This window comes from Perognathus longimembris, chromosome 2 (genome assembly GCF_023159225.1).
Source record: "Perognathus longimembris pacificus isolate PPM17 chromosome 2, ASM2315922v1, whole genome shotgun sequence".
NCBI lineage: Eukaryota > Metazoa > Chordata > Mammalia > Rodentia > Heteromyidae > Perognathus > Perognathus longimembris.
The window spans coordinates 60,436,223-60,457,008 of NC_063162.1; the positions used below are offsets into that span (position 1 = coordinate 60,436,223).

The 20,786-nt window shown below is 46.8% G+C and overlaps 1 protein-coding gene across 1 annotated transcript in view; it reads left to right on the forward strand.

Moving 5' to 3' along the window:
- The first annotated feature begins 263 nt into the window (after nucleotides 1-263).
- Nucleotides 264-20,786, forward strand: part of C2H10orf71 (chromosome 2 C10orf71 homolog) — a 30,749-nt gene continuing 10,226 nt past the window's right edge. The window contains exon 1 of the mRNA XM_048336058.1: nucleotides 264-444. The gene's annotated coding sequence lies outside the window, so the exon portion shown is untranslated. The remainder of the gene's footprint in view (nucleotides 445-20,786) is intronic.

The following is a 20,786-nucleotide window of genomic DNA, read 5'->3' on the forward strand; positions in this document are numbered from 1 at the left end:
CATAGCTTTTGAGATTGCTGTGGATTGAACAAAAGTTGGAAACATAGTAAGGGGTCTAACTAATCGGCAGGCAATTTCTCACTCCCCAAGTTATCTATTACCCGTGGCTGTTCTGGATGTAAAAATAGCCGCCAAGGCTGTTTGTTTAATCTGACTGTTACTTGACACCACGCGGGTGTTGCAGTGTTTGCCTCTTCCCTACCAAGAACACCATTTGGTTTTTCCCCCCTCTGCCGGGTCTCTGTAGGTAAGCTGTGTGGATTTCCAGTGTCTGGTCAGCTTCTTGTCTCTGGTTTCCTCACGTGGGCAGGTTTGTGGGAGACCCTGAGTCTACGCTCCTCTCATCTCTGGGTGAAGAAGTTTGGAGGCTGCTGGGCAGAGCAGGGTGCTCTGTTCCGGGGGAGGCCTGACGATCAAGCAGCTGGAACACGCGGAAAGCGGAAGGTACAGTGTGGCCAGACACTTGCCTGGCTCCTTGGCGCCCGGCAGGGACAGTTCAGCTGATTGCAGGAGAGAATTTGTTCCGGGTGGGCTGGGGGTGTGTTGGGATAATCAGGATGGCGCATGGGGTTGGGGACAAAGGCAAGTTGGGTGCTGAGGTTTCGGGGGGTGCAAGGGATGACATGATAGCCCTGTGGGACTTTGTCCTCCCCATGTCAGAGTTCTCTGCTTGCACATGGCTGGGTGAGCTCAAGCCTCAGGACCTGCTGGACCCCAGCTTTGGCAAATGAGCGACTTGAAGGGGCCAGGTCTCAGGGCAGTGGGCTACAGGAGGTGACTGTCTTATCTCCCCTTGGGAGAGGGGCACTGGCTATGGGACACCTGGACCTTGGAGCTCTGAAAGCATAAATGTCCCCATCACAGAGACTGCCTGTTCTCATGCACCCTAGGGGGTCCAGCCAGTGCCCGCCAGGCCCAATCCTACATCATTCCTATTTTTATTTGTGGAAAAGAATTGATGGGTGAAAAAAAACCCAGTTTTGAATATGTATGAAAGGTTTTGCAGCTACATATATGAAAAGTTTTTAATACAGATGAGAAGTTTTGAATATGAATGAAAAGTTTTGAATATGCATGAAAATAATTATTGTATGGTACCTGAAATCTTCCCATAAGCACAAGAAGCCTAAAGATTAAATTAAGCACAGATGTGTAGTAAATGTTTGGTTTTCAACTCTTGAGAACCTTTACAACAGTTGTTGGTGAACTACATGGGCCAGTGGGCTGGGCATCTGGATTTGTAAATAAAGCTTTATTGGCACACAGCCATGCTCATTCATTTGCATATGGTCTACAGCTGCTTTTACATGGTAACAGCCAAGACCACAGGGCCTACAACAGTGAAATCATTGACTGTGTGGTTCTGTACAGAGAAAGTTTGTCGACCCCTTGCTTAACAAGCGTGAGTCTTAGATGAGTTGATTTAGTCCCCCCTCACTAAATGATGAATGTTACTACCACAAAGATCTGAGAAAGACCTTCCAGGACCCACTGGTCCTGGGTGGGCAGTGGGCTTCCTCTTTGTCCCCAGGGTTGTTTTTCGGATCTGCCTGGCACAGGAAACATTCAGTTTGTCATGGTTGTCATGGGGCTGGGAGAGGGTTAGCTTAGCTGTACAGTCACCAGCTGCACCATGTCCGTGTGGCCCAGCCAAGCGGGGTAGATTGTGCTTATCAAGTGCTTTATAAATAGCCGCCTCTGGTGACCCAAGTCCAACCCATGTCTGCCCCATGGATCTTTCGGTTGTGAGTGGTTGTCTCTGATCTTTAGTGACCAGAAGCTCAATGGGATGAGAGATTTGTGTGAGCTGGAAAAAGGCTTGGTGCTGGAAGCAGAGGGGCTCAGACACACCCCCACCCCACCCAGGAAACTGAGGCAGAGAGAAGGAGCTACAGGACAGGGGAGGCAGAGGCCTGGCATCCTCAAGAAAAGAGTGCATCCACTTCCTGCCTTTTCTCGTCATGCCTCTGTGCATCCCAACTCTGCCCCCGATGGTAAAAAAGCACAAGGGACCCTTCTAGAGCAGGGGAAGCCCCATGTCTTGAAATAACCTGATTGGCCAGCAGAAGCGAGCCTTAACTAATGGAGATCTGCCCCATGGCACCAAGACTCAGCTGCTGCCTAGTGGCCCTGGGGCTTTGTTCTGTCTGCCAGGGCGTTGCTGGAGAGAAGCAAAGGGCTTTAAGGGACAGCCACGAGGATGGAAGCACATAGAACTAACATTCCCCACTGCTGGCTGGAATGGATCTTGATTTTATTTCCATTTGAGGGTCTAACCCCACCTCAACAAATCCAGCCTGTGGCCCTGTAATTGAATCTTAGGTTTTGTTTGCTTAACTGGAAGAACCCCAGATGCATCTTTGGTTTCTACCTGGCTCCCTGGGTTATATGACATGAGTTGCTAGGAGTAGCCAGAAAGAGAGGAAGCCAAGGGTCAATGAAGGCCCCTCCTTCAATACCCAAAAGAAGAACAGGAGAAGCCCTTGCTAGGGTAGAGGTGTGTCACCCAGTGTAAGCCCCGGGCCCAGTACGGGATATGGCTGTGAGTGCAGGCAGCAAACCTTTTGCATTCTTTTATTTTTATACCAGTACAGAGGTGTAGCAGGGCCCTGAGCTCTTGCTTAGCTTTCTCTCTCAAGTCTGGTGCCCTACCACTTGAGCCACACCTCCAATTCTGACCTTTACTGGTTAACTGGAGCTAAGACTCTTGGATTTGTTTGTCTGGGATGGCTTTGAACTGGGATCCTCCGATCTAGCCTCCTGAGTAGCTAGGATTCCAGGCATGAGCCACCACTGGCACCTGGCTAAGAGAACACATTCTTAGCAAAAAGGGACGAGGAATTTCTGAACTACATTCTTTTCCTACTCAAGTCAACCTTTGGGGTGCAGCACAGGTCGGAGCCCACAAAGGGCTCACAAAGCCCATGGAGTCCCACATGGCTTCAATGACTAGCCCAGGGCTTCCCCTGGGTATCAAGTAGTCCCTTCTCTGTCTGAAATGCCCGACTTCTGCCCTGGGCATGAAGGGCAGGAGACTGCAGGGCTGGGCTGAGGGGTGGATGTCCTCTCCGCCATCCCCCTTCTCAAAGCACTTGGACAGAACTGAAGATAGGCAGGACAGAGGAGCAGCTCAGAATCTCTTGAGGCATCTCAGGGGATTCTCTGGCCAGCCCTGAGCTTCCCACTCCCTGCTGTGGCTGGAAATTGGCTTCACTCCTCTGGCCACCAGGCCTCATCTGCAAATGCCCAGTCACACTGGAGCTTCCCGTTGGCTGCTCCTCACCTGGGGCCACCAGGAAAAATATGTAACCACAAATTTGTCACCCTATCTGGCCCTGTATGCCCCTTGTAGAGACAGGTCAGGCCCAAGGCTACAGAAGGGAAAAGGTCAGAGGTCAGACTTACAAGGCTAGACTCACTGGATCAGAGCCATTTCCTGTCCTCGGTTTCCCTGCCGTGTCTACCAGCTAATCCTGGCTACCTACTACTATGGGCAAGGTCTGAGAGCACCTGAGGTTATTCTTGAGGTCACCAGACATAGTAAACCTTGTGATCCCCTTCTTCGAGGCAGGCATGAGCCTAAGAGAGGTTAATGGATGTCCCCACGGGTGCATAGCTAATGAGCAGTGAAACCCAGTCTGAGAAGACAAACCCTGGAGGTGGCTCCAAGGCCGGGGAGGCCTGGGGGGATCTGATCTGCCCAGGTCAGCATGAGGGTTGTGCCTTGCTGCCCTCACTCCTCTGTGGTGGAAAAGAAAAACTATGCCAGACACTCATGCTCCCTGGTCCTGTGTTAACCTGGGCACACTGTGGTAATAATGATGACATCTCTTGGGTAATTGCTAGGAGTCTGTCACTTCACCTTCTCAACAACATTATGAGGTGGGGACTACTGTTATTCTCCTTTTACAGATGAGGAAACTGAGGCACAGGGGGCTCTGTAATTTTTCAAAGACCATACACAGCTATTCAGTAGAGTGAGATGAAAGCAAGAGGTTTGGCTCTTCTCCCCACTTTTCTGTCTAGGTGATATGATTCACATCTGGAGATTCAGAATGATGGGCGTGGCATTTAGAGATTTAATGAGCACCTGTTAAAGTGCTTTATGGACTTGAGCTCCCAAGCACCTCTATGTGCTTTGTGGATGTGAACTTCTGCAGACACTTGACATTGATGTTGGTGGTGTCGTTGGCTCTGTAGGTTGATGCAATTTTCCTTTCCCCCATTGTCTGCTTCAAAAAAAAACAGTGGTCTCTGTCTCAGTCTTTCAACCCTGCTGTAAGAAAAAAAATCCCACAGACTAAGAGGCTTCTCAACAACAGGCTTTCATTTCTCCCAGCTCTAGAGGCTGGAGATTCAAGATCAAGGCTGCAGCTTGGAGTCAGGGGAAGGCCTACGGGCCTCACAAATGGCACCTTCTTGTAGTGTGTCTTTCTTTTCTGTTTTTTTCTTTTTGGGGGTCCTATAGCTTGAACTCAGGGCCTGGGCACTTTGCGCAAGGCTATCACTCTACCACTTGAGCCACAGCTCTACTTCCAGATGTATGAAAGCATTTATGTATGTATTATGTATGTATGAATATATGTATGTATGTGTGTATGTATGTATGTAGTTTGGTGATTAATTGGAAATCAAAGTCTCATGGACTTTCCTGCCTTGGCTGCCTTCAAACTGAAATCCTCAGATTTGAGCTTCTTGAATAGCTAAGATTATAGGCATGAGACAATGCTACCTGGCACCATTTCTCATAAGCCCCTTGGAGAGTCACCTGAAGGGCAAGAGACGAGTGACAAAAATGTGTCCCCTTCCCTAAGAGCACCCTGGAGCATACAGTGTGGAGCCACAGGGAGGTCTAAAAAGTTTCCAAAGTTAGGTAAAAATGCCCAGAGTTTAGACAGAGTGAAGAAGAAAAAAAGCACAAAAACAGCACCTAGGCTCTGAGTTCAAGCCTCAGGACTAGCCAAAAAAAGAGAGCTGTTATTCTAAGTAAACTTGCCAGACTTTTGGCTTTAACTTCTGGAAGACTCAGCCACAGCTGAATGCTTTCTCTTATGAGGAGGAACTCCATGAAGAAAGCAGATGTCAGGTGGGCACTAGTGGCTCACGCCTGTAATCCTATCTACTCAGGAGGCTGAGATCTGAGGATCAAAGTTCAAAGCTACCTCAGGCAGGAAAGTCCGTAAGACTCTTCTCCCCAATCAACCACCAAACAACAACAACAACAAACGACAACAACAACAAAAACAGAAGTGGCACAAAAGCCGAACATAAAAGTTCAGGAACAGCACCCAGGCCCTGAGTTGAAGCCCCATGACCAACAAAAAGGGAAGCTGTCAGTTAGCTCCTCATGACACATCACACATGGCGTGGGGGTCCTTCCCTATTTTCCTACCCCAGTCCCAGCCCCGGTCACTCTGCCCTACCAGTGAGGAAACAAAGGGCAACAGTCATCTGTTCCCTACAAACCAGTCAACCCCCTGGGCTCTTCTAGCCCTAGGCAGAAACCTGATGAGTAGCTCTGCCCATGTGCAGAGGGCTGGGCACCCATGGGTGCTCCCTACAGGGCCCCTTCCCCTTAACCCAGATACCTATGGCTTCCTGGGTCAAGATGGGGCTGCAGGAGAGCCAGACTAGCATGCTGGACCTTCTCCAGTCTCCTGGAAGCAAAGCCTCCTGCTGGGAACAGATAGGAAAGCAAGTACCAGAAAAAAGAGTGCCATCCTTCCTCTCCCCACATGGAAGCACCCCATTTCCTGCTTGTCTGCTTTTGCTGCCTTCAGAGGGAGGAACACAAAGAAGTGGGTCTGAATCCTAATTTTGCTTCTCTGTGGCTATGTGATCTTCAGCAAATTCCTCAAACTCTCTGACCCTTAATATTTCCACCTAAAATTGTCTTGTTACCAGTCAAATCTAATGTATCAGTTGGGGTAATATTGGGTGGGGTCATGGATACAGAATGTAGATCCATGAGAAAGGTGATCTAGAGCTCAATCAACAACATGGATGCTCAGAAAGGCCTACAGGTTGCCCAGGTCAGTCATGGTTCTCTTGCCTCGCTTCTGGGCTATGTCACCCAGCCCCATTGCAGCACCATTTCTCAGTTGGGCCATTGGGATAGTAGACAATCTAGGGGATTCTTTTGTACCTCTTCCCTCCTGTGCTGCTGGAGGTGGGGCAGGAATCCCCTCTGGTACCTTCTCTTTGCTTCCCTGGGCTGTGGTCCCACTAAGCCTCAAGGTGACCACACACGGCTAAGGATCAGACAAATGGCCTGACTTTGCTGAAGGCCAAGATTTTTAAGATCTCAGTGGAGAGTCATGTGTGCCAGCCCCTCGGGGCACCCCAGGGCTCCAGTATCTTGACAGTCTTGGCTCTGGAATTCCAGGGATGGTGAGATATAGGAGACAGGACATCCTGTGGTTCTAGTTCCCTAAGGCCAGTTCCCAGGAGATGGGGCGGGTGGGGGTGGGTGGGTGACGACACTCAGGAGCAGGGCCTTCAGACTGCCTTCTGAAGACTACAGCAGGCATCTCAGTATCTGCTGGAGGAAAGGTGTGTGTGTGTGTGTGTGTGTGTGTGTGTGTGTGTCTGTGTCTGTGTGTCTGTGTGTCTGTGTGTGTCTGTGTGTGTCTGTGTGTGTCTATGTGTGGTGTGTTATATGTATGTGCATCTGCATGTGTGTGTGTATGTTATATTTATATGCACTTGTGTATTCTGGTCCTGGGTCTTGAACTCAGGGCCTTGGCACTGTCCCTGAGCTTTATGCTCAAGCCTAGCACTCTACTACTTGAGCCACAGCTCCACTTCTGGCTCTTTGATGGTTCATTGGAGATAAGTGTCTCATGGATTTTCCTGCCTAGGCTAGCTTTGAACCATGATCTCAGATCTCAGCCTCCTGAGTAACTAGGATTGCAAGTGTGAGTTAACTGGCATCTGGCTGGTGGAAGCTTTTTAATGGGCATGGCTAGGACCTAATCCTGGAGCAGCCTGAGTCCCTGCTTGACACATCAGGTGCTCCAGTCTTTCACATTTCTCCTCAGGAAAGAGCAAGTACAATTCCTGCTTCCCAAGGTTGCTGTAAGTTTGAATTAAATAATAAATACTAATCAGTAATACTGGGCTATAAAGCACAGTATCTTTTACGAGGTACTCAGTAAATGGGAATGTCTTTTATTCATTCATTCAACAAATAAATGCCCTGTCTCTTGTTAGGCACGTACAGTACAGGCTGTGGACACAGCCCAAGGGCAAAAAGGCAAGGCCTGGCCCCCACCCCTACCCCCAGGAGGTCTGCCTCCCCAGTGACTCTTACTAGACCCTCCAATCTCTGTACTGAGGCATCAGCTCTCCAACTCTTCTCCCAAATGGACATCTATGTCACTATCAACTGGTAAACAGGACAGCCTGGCACACAAAAAATAAGTAGACAGGACAGCTTTGTATAGCACCTGAGCAGGAACACTGAGGGATTCTCACCCCAGACATATTTCTAAAAAACACTACAAGCCGGGTGCCAGTAGCTCACACCTGTAATCCTTGCTACTCAGGAGGCTGAGATGTAAGGATCACAGCTGGAAGCCAGCCCACGCAGGACAGGCCCTGAGAATGTTACCTCCAGTTAACTAGCAGAACACTGGAAGTGGAGCTGTGGCTCAAGTGGTAGAGGGCTAGCCTTGAGCATAAAAGCTCCGGGACAGCACCCAGGCCATGAGCTCCACCTCAAGACAGGCACAAAATAAATAAATAGGTAAATAATTAAAAAATAAAAAATAGGTAAATGTTACAGATCATAAGTCACACCTGAGCCTCCAAATCACTTATTAAGTTGCCTACTAGGTTTTTTTTAAATGAAAGACTATAATAGAATTGAATATAATAAATAGAAAAATAGAATAGACTTAAAGTAGTACTCATAGGAGGGATAAATTTTGCTTCTTGAAATCCCCTTTCCAGATCTTTCTGAGCATGTTCAGTGCAGTGATAATAATCTACTTCACAGGAGAAAACCAGGAGTGCCACCTCTGCTGGGGGAGCCTGGGAGGGCAAGGTATGGCTGTCATTCACTTGCTGTACAGCTGCTGCACAGAAAGTGCACAACACTGCACTGACTCCGTGGACCTGGCCTCCCTCTGGCTGGGGAGTTGGTCAGCTCTGAGAGTCAAGCCTTGCTGGCTCAGACGCCATTTTCACAATTCCCTTCCCTGATGTGGGAAACTCCCCTGGTGATGGGGGCAAAGCAGGAGTCATTTTCATTGTCCCCATCTTACAGTGGTTGTTAGGTGACATGGATGGCACAAAACTTCTAAAACCAGGTTGCCAGATCTTCCTTCTTCCCAGACTTTCAATTTGGTTTCTCTCTCATGTCAGTTCTTGTGGTTTCCAGAATCCAGATTCCAGATTGCAGGGCAAGGCATTCCCAAGGATGACGAGTGATGTTGGGGCAGTGGGGGGCAGTGCCCATGTACAGGCACTGAACTCCAGGGTTCACTCTGCTTCCATAACGACAATCTCTGCCAGGGGCCCCCAGGGGTCTTTGACAGAGTTGATTGTGCCAATGGGACACTTTAGGGACACTTCTGCCAGGTGCATGCACAGCCTGGAGCTCACACAATGGGCATCACTTAGCCAACATTTAATATGTGCAGAGTAGCACTGGGGATTTGAATGCAGATCCCCATGTAAAATCCTTACAACTGTGTTTTTTAGGAGCTGGCATCCTTTCTCCCTGGTGCAGCCTGGCTGCCTGGCAGTGAGCATGGCCTTGGTATTTTGGATAGCATGACAAGGTCAAAAGGTCAAAATTGAGTCAGGCTCATGTGTATAAATCCTAGCTACTCAGGAGGCTGAGATCTGATGATCAAGGCTCATAGCCAGCCTGGGAAAGTAAGGCCATGAGGCTCTTATCTCCAATAAATTTAAAAAAAAAAAAGCTGGAAGTGGCTCTATGGCTCAAGTGATAGAGCACTAGCCATGGGAAGAAGAAGAACTAAAAACAAAACAAACAAACAAACAAAAAAAACTCAGAGACAGCATCAAGTCCCTATACGTCAAGTAGTAGAATGATAACCTTGAGCAAAAAAGCTAAGCAAAAGCTCAAGGCCTTGAGCTCAAGGCCTTGAACTCAAGCCTCAGTGGCACACACACACACACACACACACACACACACACACACACACACACACACACACACACCCATACTGGAAGCAGGAGACAGGAGAACTGGAGTTTTCTTTGAGATTAGTCATAGGCTGGCTAGAACACAACATATGTTTACTATATATCTTTTGAGTCAGAACTGAGTTTCAAGAATGGTAAGGAGTAACTACAAGACTTTGCCATTTCCCGGTTCTCCAATGATTCTCAGTGGTCCCGGACAGGGGTGGCTGAGGTCCAGGCTAGAGTCCAGCAGCAACATATTAAACACACCCAAGGAGATTCTGCAGACACACCTTGCACTGCCTATTCACTGATGTGCCAGGTAGTCAGTGGCGGGTGGCGGCTGCTGATGGTGTTGCCTCTGCCTTGTGTGGTTCAGAGCGCACTGGCTGGTTCTCTGATACCATCTCCACAGACGCTGGCTTAGGCAAGCACGTGTGCCACTGGGCAGCTTCTGCAGAGCCAGTGGGGTCCCAGTAAGAAGTTACACCTATACATATAAACACGCATATATGTATACATATAAACACGCATATATGTATACATATATTATCAATATGTACATATATGTGTGTATTAGACTGGAGGTTTAAACAACCAAAAATAATTTCCCAAAGTCTGGAAGCTAGGAAGACTCTCTCTAGTATTGGAGTTCGAAATCAGGGCCTCTCGCTTGCTTGACATGCCTGCTTGACTGGTGTTCTACCATTAGAGCCACACTTCCAGCCTAGATTTTTGCTGCTTATTTTGGAGATAGACTCTCTTAAACATTTTCTCCAGGGTTGGCCTTAAACTTCGATCCTCCCAATCTCAGCCTCCTGAGTAGCTAAGGTTATAAACGTGAGCTACCAATGTCCAGCTCAAACTGTCTGCTCATGGGGCAATCCTAGCACTCCCGAGGCCCTAACTCCCTCCCACAAACTCCATCTTGCTGGAGATGAGAGTCCCCACATATGAATGCTGGGACACAGCCGCCAGTGACCAGCAGTGAATGAGCAAAGAACAAACTGGCCTTGCTCTGGCGGGGCATCCAGGGGTAGCAGACACAGGCAAGGCACCCATGGGTGATGGTCTGGGCTTCACCTCTTCCTGCACTTGTACTTGCTGCCTCATGAACAGTATTCCTCAGGGAGAGCCTCCACTCCATCTTGCAGCAGGGTAAACTGAGGTTCCTGGGGTTAATCATGTGTCCCTTGCTGCAGCAATGCAATACCCCATCCTTGGCCTCTGAGTCCTGCCTTCTGGGCCCACAGTGATTTCTCCCCCACTGTTTTCCCAGTGTAATGATTGCCTTGTAACTCCTGACATTGCAAATCAGCAATTTCAAGTTCATTTAGATTTTCCTGGAAGGTTTCACAAGTTCACGGTAACTAGAAGTACTTTGATACACTCATCCATTTAAAAGCAATTGGGGGAGGGTGTTGGTGACTCATGCCTGAAATTCTAGCTGCTCAGAAGGCTGAGGTCTGATAATCATAGTTCAAAGCCAGCTTGGGCAGGAAAGTCTGAGACTCTTATCTGCAATTAACCATGGCTCAAAGCCAGCTTGGGCAGGAAAGTCTGAGTCTCATATTTCCAATTAATCACTAAAAAAGTCAAAAGTGGACTTATAGCTCAAGTAGTAGAGTGCTAGATTTGAGCAAAAAGGCTCAAATAGTACCCAGGCCCTGAGTTCAAGCCTCAGGACTGGCACCAAAACAAAAGCTATTGGTTGACCACTTGCTATGTAGTAATGCTATACTCACTGGTGCTGGTAACACAGCCTCAGCGAGGCTGATGTGCCTTTTCCCTGTGGAATTCCATGAATCCTAGCAGAACACTGCTTGTATAAAGTGCATTTATTCCGGGCACTGGTGGCTTACGCTTATAGCCCTAGTCACACAAAGAGCTGAGATCAGAGTTCAAAACCAGACTGCGCAGAAAAGTCTATGGGACTCTTATCGCCTATTCACCACCAAAAACCTGGAAGTAGAGCTGGGGATCTAGTGGTAAAGCGTTTGCTTTAAGTAAAAAGGCTCAGGGACAGCATCCAGGCCCTAAGTTGAAGTCCCAGAACTGGTGCGTGCACGCACCCACCCCACCCCACACCCACACCCAAAAGTGCATTTACCTCTGCCTTAGACGGACCTCATTGAGCAGTAAAAACACAGTTTTTATTTACACACCATTTTTTGCACATATACTTGCCCAGCTGTATTCAACATCCAAAATCTAGCCTGGCTCAAATAGCCCTCAAATTGAGAACTAGGCTGCAAACTGCAAGGACTCCCAGACCAGGAGATGGAGGACAAGGCTGGCTTTCCATCCATCCTGGCCTTTGCCAGCTTCTTTTTTTTTTGTTTTTTCTTTTTTTTCTCTTTTTTTTTTATTAATTGGACATAAATTTTTTTTACAAGGTGTTGTGCAAAGAGGGTGCAGTTACATAGTAGGGCAGTGTGTACATTTCTTGTGATATCTTACGACCTGTTTTTCTATCCCTTGTCTAGGTCAGGTTGACATATATGCAATATACAATGTATCAAGAACATATACAGTATTCACAGACTTGGTCTCTACTGTCTCTCCATCTCCCTTTGTTAACAGTCATATATCAGGGAGATCATGGCCCTTTGTTTTCTGTGTTCTAGGCTTGTCTCACTCAACATTATTTGTTCAAGTTCTGACCATTTCCCTGCGAATAACAGTATTTCACCATTCCTAATCGCTATGTAGTATTCCATTGTGTATAAGTACCATATTTTTTGGATCCATTCGTCTGTGGAGGGGCATCTGGGTTGTTTCCATATTTTAGCTATTGTGAATTGTGCCGCGATAAACATGGAAGTACAAATGCCTTTTTGATATCTTGGATTTTGCTGTTTAGGATAGATGCCTAGGAGTGGTATGGCTGGGTCATAGGATAGGTCTATATTGAGCTTTTTGAGAAACCTCAATACTGTTCTCCAAAGTGGTTGTACTAGTTTGCACTCCCACCAACAATGGAGAAGGGTTCCTCTTTCCCCACAGCCCCTCCAGCATTTGTTGTTTCCTGAGTTCAGAGTATAGGCCATTCTAACTGGGGTGAGGTGGTATCTCAGGGTTGTTTTTATTTGCATTTCCTTTACTACCAGGGATGTTGAGCATTTCCTCATGTGTTTCTTTGCCATTTTTATATCTTCTCTTGTGAAGTCTCTCTTTAGCTCTTTTGCCCATTTCCTAATAGGTTTATTGGGCTTGGAGGGGCTTAGTTTTTTGAGTTCTCTGTAGATGACCGATATCAGGCCTTTGTCTGTTACTGTGCTCTTTGCCAGCTTCTTTGATAAGTCATGTGACTTCGTGCTTTAGGACTTTAATATGGTGGACCCTCTGCTTGGAAATCTTTTCTATTCCTCCCCCCAACCCCGTTACCTGGCTAACTCCTACACACGCTTCAGAAACCCAGATACATGTCCCTTCACCAAGAAAGCGCCAGGCTATTTCAGGTGCTTCTATGACACACTCTCATAATTGGTTTGGCCTGTCTAGTGACTGAACTGGGTGATCTGCTGGCTACCATTTGTCTCTCCTCTCAGCCTGGGTGCTTCACTGTGCTGGGACCGTTGTCTGTCTGTCTTTCCCCCTGTCCTCATGGGCTGGCATGAGATGTCCTGCATAATAGAGTAAACCCTTCTACTTCTGTGCTGACCACTTTTCACTCTATTAATTTGCTTAGCAGATTTTTTTAAAATCGATTCAATGGTAATTTGGCAATTGCTGACCTACCACAAATTCTAGATTAGTGAGTTTGAATCCAAGTGAATTTTCTTTATTTTTTTATTCCAAGCCCTAACACATGTACCATTTATCTGTGGTCAAAATGGAATCAGCCAGGTACTGGTGGATCACCCCTGTAATTCTAGTCATTCTGGAGGCTGAGATCAGAGGATCACAGTTTGAAGCCAGGCTAGGAGGGAAAGGTCATGAGATTCTTATTTCCAACTCACCACTTAAAAGCTGCAAGTGGAGCTGTGGCCCAAAGTGAGTAGAGCATTAACCTTGAGTACAAAAGTTCAGGAACAGTGCCCAGAACCTGAATTCAAGACCCACCACCTGGGCTGGGAATGTAGCTTAGCAGTAGAGTTCTTGCCTAGCATGTGCAAAACCCTGGGTTTGATTCCTCAGCACCACATATGCAGAAAAAGCAGGAAGTAGCGCTGTGGCTCAAGAGGTAGCGTGCTAGCCATAAGCAAAAAAGAAGCCAGGGACAGTGCTCAGGCCCTGAGTCCAAGCCCCAGGACAGGAAAAAAAAAAAAGACCACCATCAATAAATAAATAAATAAAAGCAATCATCAACTGGGTACTAGTGGCTCGTGTCTGTAATGCTAGCTACAGGAGGCTAAAATATCAAGCTCACAGTTCAAAGCCACCATGGACAGGAAAGCCCATGAGATTATTATCTGCAATTAACCAGCATGTACACATACATGTGTGTGAACAAACACACACATGCTACATGCACATATATTAGCCCAAACGAAGACATCCCCCTCGCCCCACCCCCCCCCACCCATGCAATGCAGAGACTCTTCTAGGTCTGGTGGTAGATGCAGAGGCCAAGAACTTGGCTTAAGTCTGACCAGCAAGGCACAGTCCTTACTGAACATAGGGGCTGCTCTGGGGTGGGGGCAGGGCTGGGCAGATCCACATCTGGAATGGGGCTTCCCACCTGCAGACAGGCAGCGGATGTATAGTAGTTCACAACTCCAAAGCGCTCCTTGGGGCCTGCCTGAGGTGATGTCTCTGAAACCCACCCCAGAAAGCAGAGCAAGAGGAATCAATTCCAATTTGTTAAGGCCTTCTGGGTGTGATAAAGCCAACCTCTGTCATCCCCTCTGTCTTCCTGCTTCCTCCTTGACTGAGAAGTGAAAACACCATTCAATTAAGGCAATTAAATCTACCCAAAGACTTTGGGCTCCAAAACCACACTATAGGCAAGTGGTCAAACCCAGCAGCAGAGCAAACCCCAGTGGCTTCCTGTGGAAAGCTGGGCAGACTCTATGGGCATTTCAGCAGCTCAGAGCCTACCCAAGATCTCCCAAGCCAACCTCTGTCCCCAACCCTGTCAGCTCCATCCCTCCCTGAGGCCTCAGCACCCATGCATCCCAAACAGAGGGCCCCCAGGTTTCCTATGGAATCAAACATTGTACCCCCTGTGGCTAAAACAGAAAAGTAGCAGAGAGGATTTCCAGCATGTGGCATGAACACAAAATAAAAGTCTTCCTTTTCTTCCCACCGTGCTTTAAAATATTTGGTGAACTCCTCTAGCCCAGGAGCCACAAGTGGCCAAAATAACACAAGACACACTTACAGGAGTCTAGGCCCCAGGACCTAAGTAAGTCCTAGCTGTAACTCCTCTCTTGCTTTGTATGATGTGTGGCACTGTGCTGTGTTCTGCACCTCTCTGTGCCTTTTTTTCTCCACCTACATAACCCTCCTCAAAATCAAACAAGCCAATGGCTGCCAAGTGTGTTGTGAGCTACAAGGCAGTGTGCACACATGATGCTGCTGTTGCTGTCCTTCCAGTGTTGACTCTCCATATGGTTATGATGTTTAGGGAATAAACACTGGTGAGGCGCTAGGGTTACCAAATAGATAGATAGATTTATTTTAGTCTGAGACAAGTAATTTTAGTATAAGTACATCCCATATATTGCACAGAATATACTTATACTAACTACAGAAGTATTTATCTTTTCACCAGGGATAATTGTGTGTATGTGTGTGCCAGTCCTGGGGCTTGAATTCAGGGCCTGGGTGCTATCCCTCAGCTTTTTTTGCTCAAAGCTAGTACTCTACCACTTCAGCCACAGCTCCACTTCTGGCTTTGGGGGAAATAATTGGCGGTAAGAGTCTCATGGACTTTCCTGCATGGGCTGGCATCAAACCATGATCTTCAGATTTCAGCCTCCTGAGGATTACAAGTGTGAGCACCAGAGCCCAGCTTTCACTGGGGATAATTTTAAATTACTCTATCTGGCAGCCTACGCATGCCAGACCCCTGCCTGCATTCTATCTTATTGTTGCTGACTCCAGCACCACATAGGTGCTGTCCCAGCCCATCTGTCACCAATGGGCTGTGAGATACGGAATATTTGCTTCACCTCTCTGAAGCTTTTTCAGAAGTAAAACTGAATCCAGGCACCAGTAGTTCATACCTACAATCCTAACTACACAGGAAGATCACAGTTCAAACCCAGCCCAGGCACAAAAATCCATAAGACACCTATTTCCAAGAAAACCAGTAAAAGGCTAGAGTGAAGACATGGTTCAAGTGGTAGAAAGCCAGCCAAATAAGCAAGTTGAGCAAGCATAAAGCTCCTAAATTCAAACCCCAGTACTGGCAAAATAAAAGTAAAAGAAAGAGGAAGAGGAGGGAGAAGAAGTAGAAGAGAAGGAGAAGGAGGAGAAAGAAGAGGAGCTGATATTTACCGCCCCATTCATTGCAGTAGCCCCTGAGCTGGGTCCTCCAGCACCACTGACCAGGGCCCTGGCTCTGTTGGAATGTTGCAGCTGTGGGGCTGAAAATGGACCTTGAGGGTGGTGAACAGGCATTTGTAAGAAGTTAGGAGAGAAACCAATTGTCTGTGCAGAAGTCGCCCCTTCTGGTCCATTCTGGTCCCTGACAGCACATTAGTATCTTGTAGTATGACAGGCCAAAAAGCATCATGTGCAGAAATACTTGGAGGAGGTAAAATCCAGCTGTGAATCAAAGGATAGTCTGAGACACACCTTGAGAAGGGGCTGGTTCATGAAGATGATGCATGCTCATCTCTGACTGGTTTGATATATTCCCATTGAAAAAGAGAACTCTGTCACGAGGGGAGACAAGCTGCATTTCTGGGAGTGTGTTGGGTCCAACCATCAGATTCTAGTGTGATAGATGAAGAAGATATCCAGGCCAAGTTACTTCATAACCTCCTAATAACACCGTGGGGCAAGGAATGGGTTGACAAACAGACATGGTTAACCTGAAGATGTCTCCCTGAACTTCCACTTTTATAGATTCAGATTGAACCAGGCTATATTTTTTTTAATTTTTAATGCTTTTTTTTGTTTTGTTTTTGGTGTCAGTCCTGGAGCTTGAATTCAGGGCCCCTGTGCTGTCCCTGACCTTTTATGTGCAAGGCTAGCATTCTCCCAATTGAGCCAGAGCTCCACTTCCAGTTTTTTGGTTGTTAAATGGAGATAAGAGTCTCAGGACTTTCTATCCTTGATTGGCTTCAAACTATGATTCTTAGATCTCTGCCTCCTGAGTAGCTAGAATTAAAGTCACGAGTGCCAAGCTTGCCATATGATATCTTAAGGGAGTTACAGGGAAAATAGACAAAAGAGCACATTCCAAGATTCAGATAAGTACTACATTCAGTACATACAGGAACACCTCTTGTCTTTTTTTTTAATTTAATTTTATTGTCAAGGTGATATACAGAGGGGTTACAGTTACATCCGTAAGGTAGTGATTACATTTCTTGTCAAACTTGTTACCCCCTCCCTCATTTTTCTGTCACCTTCCCTCCCCCCAAACCCCAAGTTGTACAGTTAATTTCCTACATATTGTCTTGTAAGTACCACTATTGCATTGCTTCACCCTTTATCCTTTGTCTCACCATCTTGATGTTCCCCTGCCTCTTGTTTTTGACAGGATTACTGCAGAAGGTTAGACACTCGTGATCCTGTGTCATCACTTAGACATAGGCTAAGCAGCCACACACACAGGGGTTCGCACTGATAAACATTCAAACTCTAAGCACCCTGGCCAAGCCCCCAGCAGCCAGTCTCCATCTCCACAGGGTTCGGGGTTCCCTCCAGTGTGCTTCTTCCCCTGGAGGCCAGGCACACAGTGCACACATGCATGTCTGCCCCAGAACTCCTTCCTGGGTCCCCAGTGAGCCTGAGCTCCAGTGCTTTGCAGAAGCTGCCCAGCGGCACACATGCTTGCCCAAGCCAGCACCTGTGGAGAGGGTATCAGAGAACCAGCCAGCATGCTCTGAGCTCTACAGCATGGTCTGAACCTCACAAGGCAGAGGCAACACCATCAGCAGCCAATGCCCACCACTGACTACCTGGCACATCAGTGAATAAACAGTGCAAGGCGTGTCCTCAGAACCTCCTTGGGTGTGTTCAACATGTTGCTGCTGGACTCTAGCCTGGACCTCAGCCGCCCCTGGCCAGGACCACTGAGAATCATTGGAGAACCAGGAAATGGCAAAGTCTTGTAGTTACTCCTTACTATTCTTGAAACTCAGTTCTGACTGAAAAAACATATAGTAAACATATGCTGTGTTCTAGCCAGCCTATGACTGATCTCAAAGAAAACTCCAGTTCTCCTGTCTCCTGCTTCCAGTGTGTGTGTGTGTGTGTGTGTGTGTGTGTGTGTGTGTGTGTGTGTGTTTCTGTGTGTGCACAGGCACACAATAGTACTAAGGCTTGAACTCAAGGCTTTGAGCTTTTGCTTAGCTTTTTTACTTAAGGTTGGCGATCTATCATGTCTGCCTTTTTGCTAGTTAATGCAGATAATAACCTCATAGACTTTCCTGTCCAGGGTGGCTTTGAACTGTGAGCTCAGTATTTCAGCCTCTTGGGTAGCTAAGGTTGTAGGCATGAGCCACTAGCACTCAGCTGATTCCCTTTTACTTTTCTTTTCTTTTCTTTTCTTTTTTTTTTTGTCAGTGGTGGGTTATGAATTCAGGGCTTGGTCACTATTCCTAGACTTTTGTACTCAAGGCTAATGCTCTATTCACTTTGGGCCACAGCTCCACTTGCAGCTTTTAAGTGGTGAGTTGGAAATAATAATCTCATAAGGGCTGGGAATATGGCCTAGTGGCAAGAGTGCTTGCCTTGTATACATGAAGCCCTGGGTTCGATTCCTCAGCACCACATATATAGAAAATGGCCAGAAGTGGCATTGTAGCTCAAGTGTCAGAGTGTTAGCCTTGAGCAAAAAGAAGCCAGGGACAGTGCTCAGGCTCTGAGTCTAAGCCACAGGACTGGCAAAGAAAAAAAAAAAAAAAAAAAAGAATCTCATGACCTTTCCCTCCTAGCCTGGCTTCAAACTGTGATCCTCTGATCTCAGCCTCCAGAATGACTAGAATTACAGGGGTGATCCACCAGTACCTGGCTGATTCCATTTTGACCACAGATAAATGGTACATGTGTTAGGGCTTGGAATAAAAAAATAAAGAAAATTCACTTGGATTCAAACTCACTAATCTAGAATTTGTGGTAGGTCAGCAATTGCCAAATTACCATTGAATCGATTTAAAAAAAAATCTGCTAAGCAAATTAATAGAGTGAAAAGTGGTCAGCACAGAAGTAGAAGGGTTTACTCTATTATGTAGGACATCTCATGCCAGCCCATGAGGACAGGGGGAAAGACAGACAGACAACGGTCCCAGCACAGTGAAGCACCCAGGCTGAGAAGAGAGACAAATGGTAGCCAGCAGATCACCCAGTTCAGTCACTAGACAGGCCAAACCAATTATGAGAGTGTGTCATAGAAGCACCTGAAATAGCCTGGCGCTTTCTTGGTGAAGGGACATGTATCTGGGTTTCTGAAGCATGTGTAGGAGTTAGCCAGGTAACGGGGTCGGGGAGAGGAATAGAAAAGAATGCCAAGCAGAGGGTCCACCATATTAAAGTCCCAAAGCATGAAGTCCCATGACTTATGAAAGAAGCGAGTAAAGAGCCAAGATGAAAGGAGCCACCAACAAACTAGAAATAGTCCAAAATGAGGATGAAAAGAGAGGTTCCTTACTAAGACTCCTTTGCAATTTTTGAAAACAGGAAAACCACTGAGGTCCTAAACGATAGGTGGACATGACTGATTAGTCTTTCAGAGGCTGTCTGGATAGTGTGTAAAAGTAGCTGGGGTTCCTTCTGTAGGCCAAGGGTGTCATGACGGCAGCTGGTAAGAAAGTGAGTGGCAGCTACTGTGAGGTAGATAACTGGAGATGGGGACAAGACACTTTCAGCAGATGCAGCTTCTCTCACTTGGACTGGAGTGTGCAGGAGGCTGGTTAATTGGAGATAACAGTCTCTTCAGTTTGTCTGCCCAAGATGACTTTGAATCTCCATCTTCATATCTCAGCCCCCTGAGTAGACATCTGCACCCAATGGCTCCATTTCCCTTCCAGGAACAAGGAAGCCAGATGCAGATGCCTCTTCTAGAGCACTCCAGCTCATTCAGCAATGTGTTGATGGGGGAAATACGCAGAAACAGATAGAATAAGACCTCATCCCAGGCTCAAGAAACTTTTTCTCCTTGGGAAAAAAAGTAGTAAACAAACCTATATTTATTTTCTTGTTTGTTCGCTGTCTGTTCACTCCCTCCCTCACCTATCTATCTACCTATCTATCTATCATCTATCTAGTACTGGGGTTTGAACACAAGGCCCTGTGATTACTAGATGGGAGTTCTACCATGTGAGCTGCGCCTCCAATCCAGCAATCATCAATCTCTCTCTCTCTCTCTCTCTCTCTCTCTCTCTCTCTCTCTCTCTCTCTCTCTCTCTCTCTCTCTTTCTTTGGGTGTGTGTGTGTGCGCGTGTGTGCATGTGCGCACACGCACACACGTATGTACTGATCCTGGGGCTTGAACTTGGGATCCGTGCACTGTCCCTAAGATTTTGTGCTCAAGGCTAGTGCTGTAACCACTTGAGCCACAGCTCTAGTTCCAGCTTTTATTTTTGGTGGTTAATGATAGATAAGAGTCTCATGGGATTGTTTTTCCCAGGCTGGCTTTGAACTGCAACCCTCAGATCTCAGCCTCCGGAGTAGCTAGGATGACAGGTGTGAGCTGCTGGTGACCATCACAATCCACACTTTCAGAAGCACAAGGGTTATGATACCCATGACAGCACAGCCTGAGCTGCAGGGAAGGCAGACAGCCCGCCGTGAGGATGGCTGGCTGTGAGGACAGCAGGAAGCCCACACAAGGCAGCCTGGGAGAAGCGTCCAGGATTCACAAATGGTAACAGACGCAGTGCGCTTCTGTGATTCTCCAAAGAAATTTGTTCCCCAAATTTATATTATTATGATTACTAATATTATTAATAAACTACCTTCAACTAAATTAATATCCAGGAGCTACAATCAAGGGATGGACTTGTGGAAACCCCAGGGGTCTGCATTTAAGATTTGCATAGTGGGTTTATTTTAATTAGTTTACACTTCATCCTGAGCACTCTGAGAATTCTCCTGGGCAGCTATTTGGTTCTTTTAGCTGTCAAAATAGATGTTCACATCTCCTGCCAACAATAAACCAAACAAGTGCTGCTCTTTGCTGACTGGACATGAGTTTGGCTGCTTTAGTTCCCTTTATTGCAAAACCTAAGTTATTAATTCAGTGGAAAAGGGACCTTTGGTTAGACTTTTTACTAGAAGATAATTTTCATGACTTGGCCAATCATAGTCCCAAAGGCTTAAAAGAGGTTCTTGAAGATTTCTTGGACCATAGATAAATAAGAAGGAATAAAAAAAAGTGCTAACCCTGTGTTGGTTTGCACTGAAAATATCACTATTTGGAATCTTGTTGTGTTTATGTACATGTTTGACAATAATAATAAGGTCTGGCATTGGCTTATAATTGAAGCTACTCAGAAGGCTGAGATCTG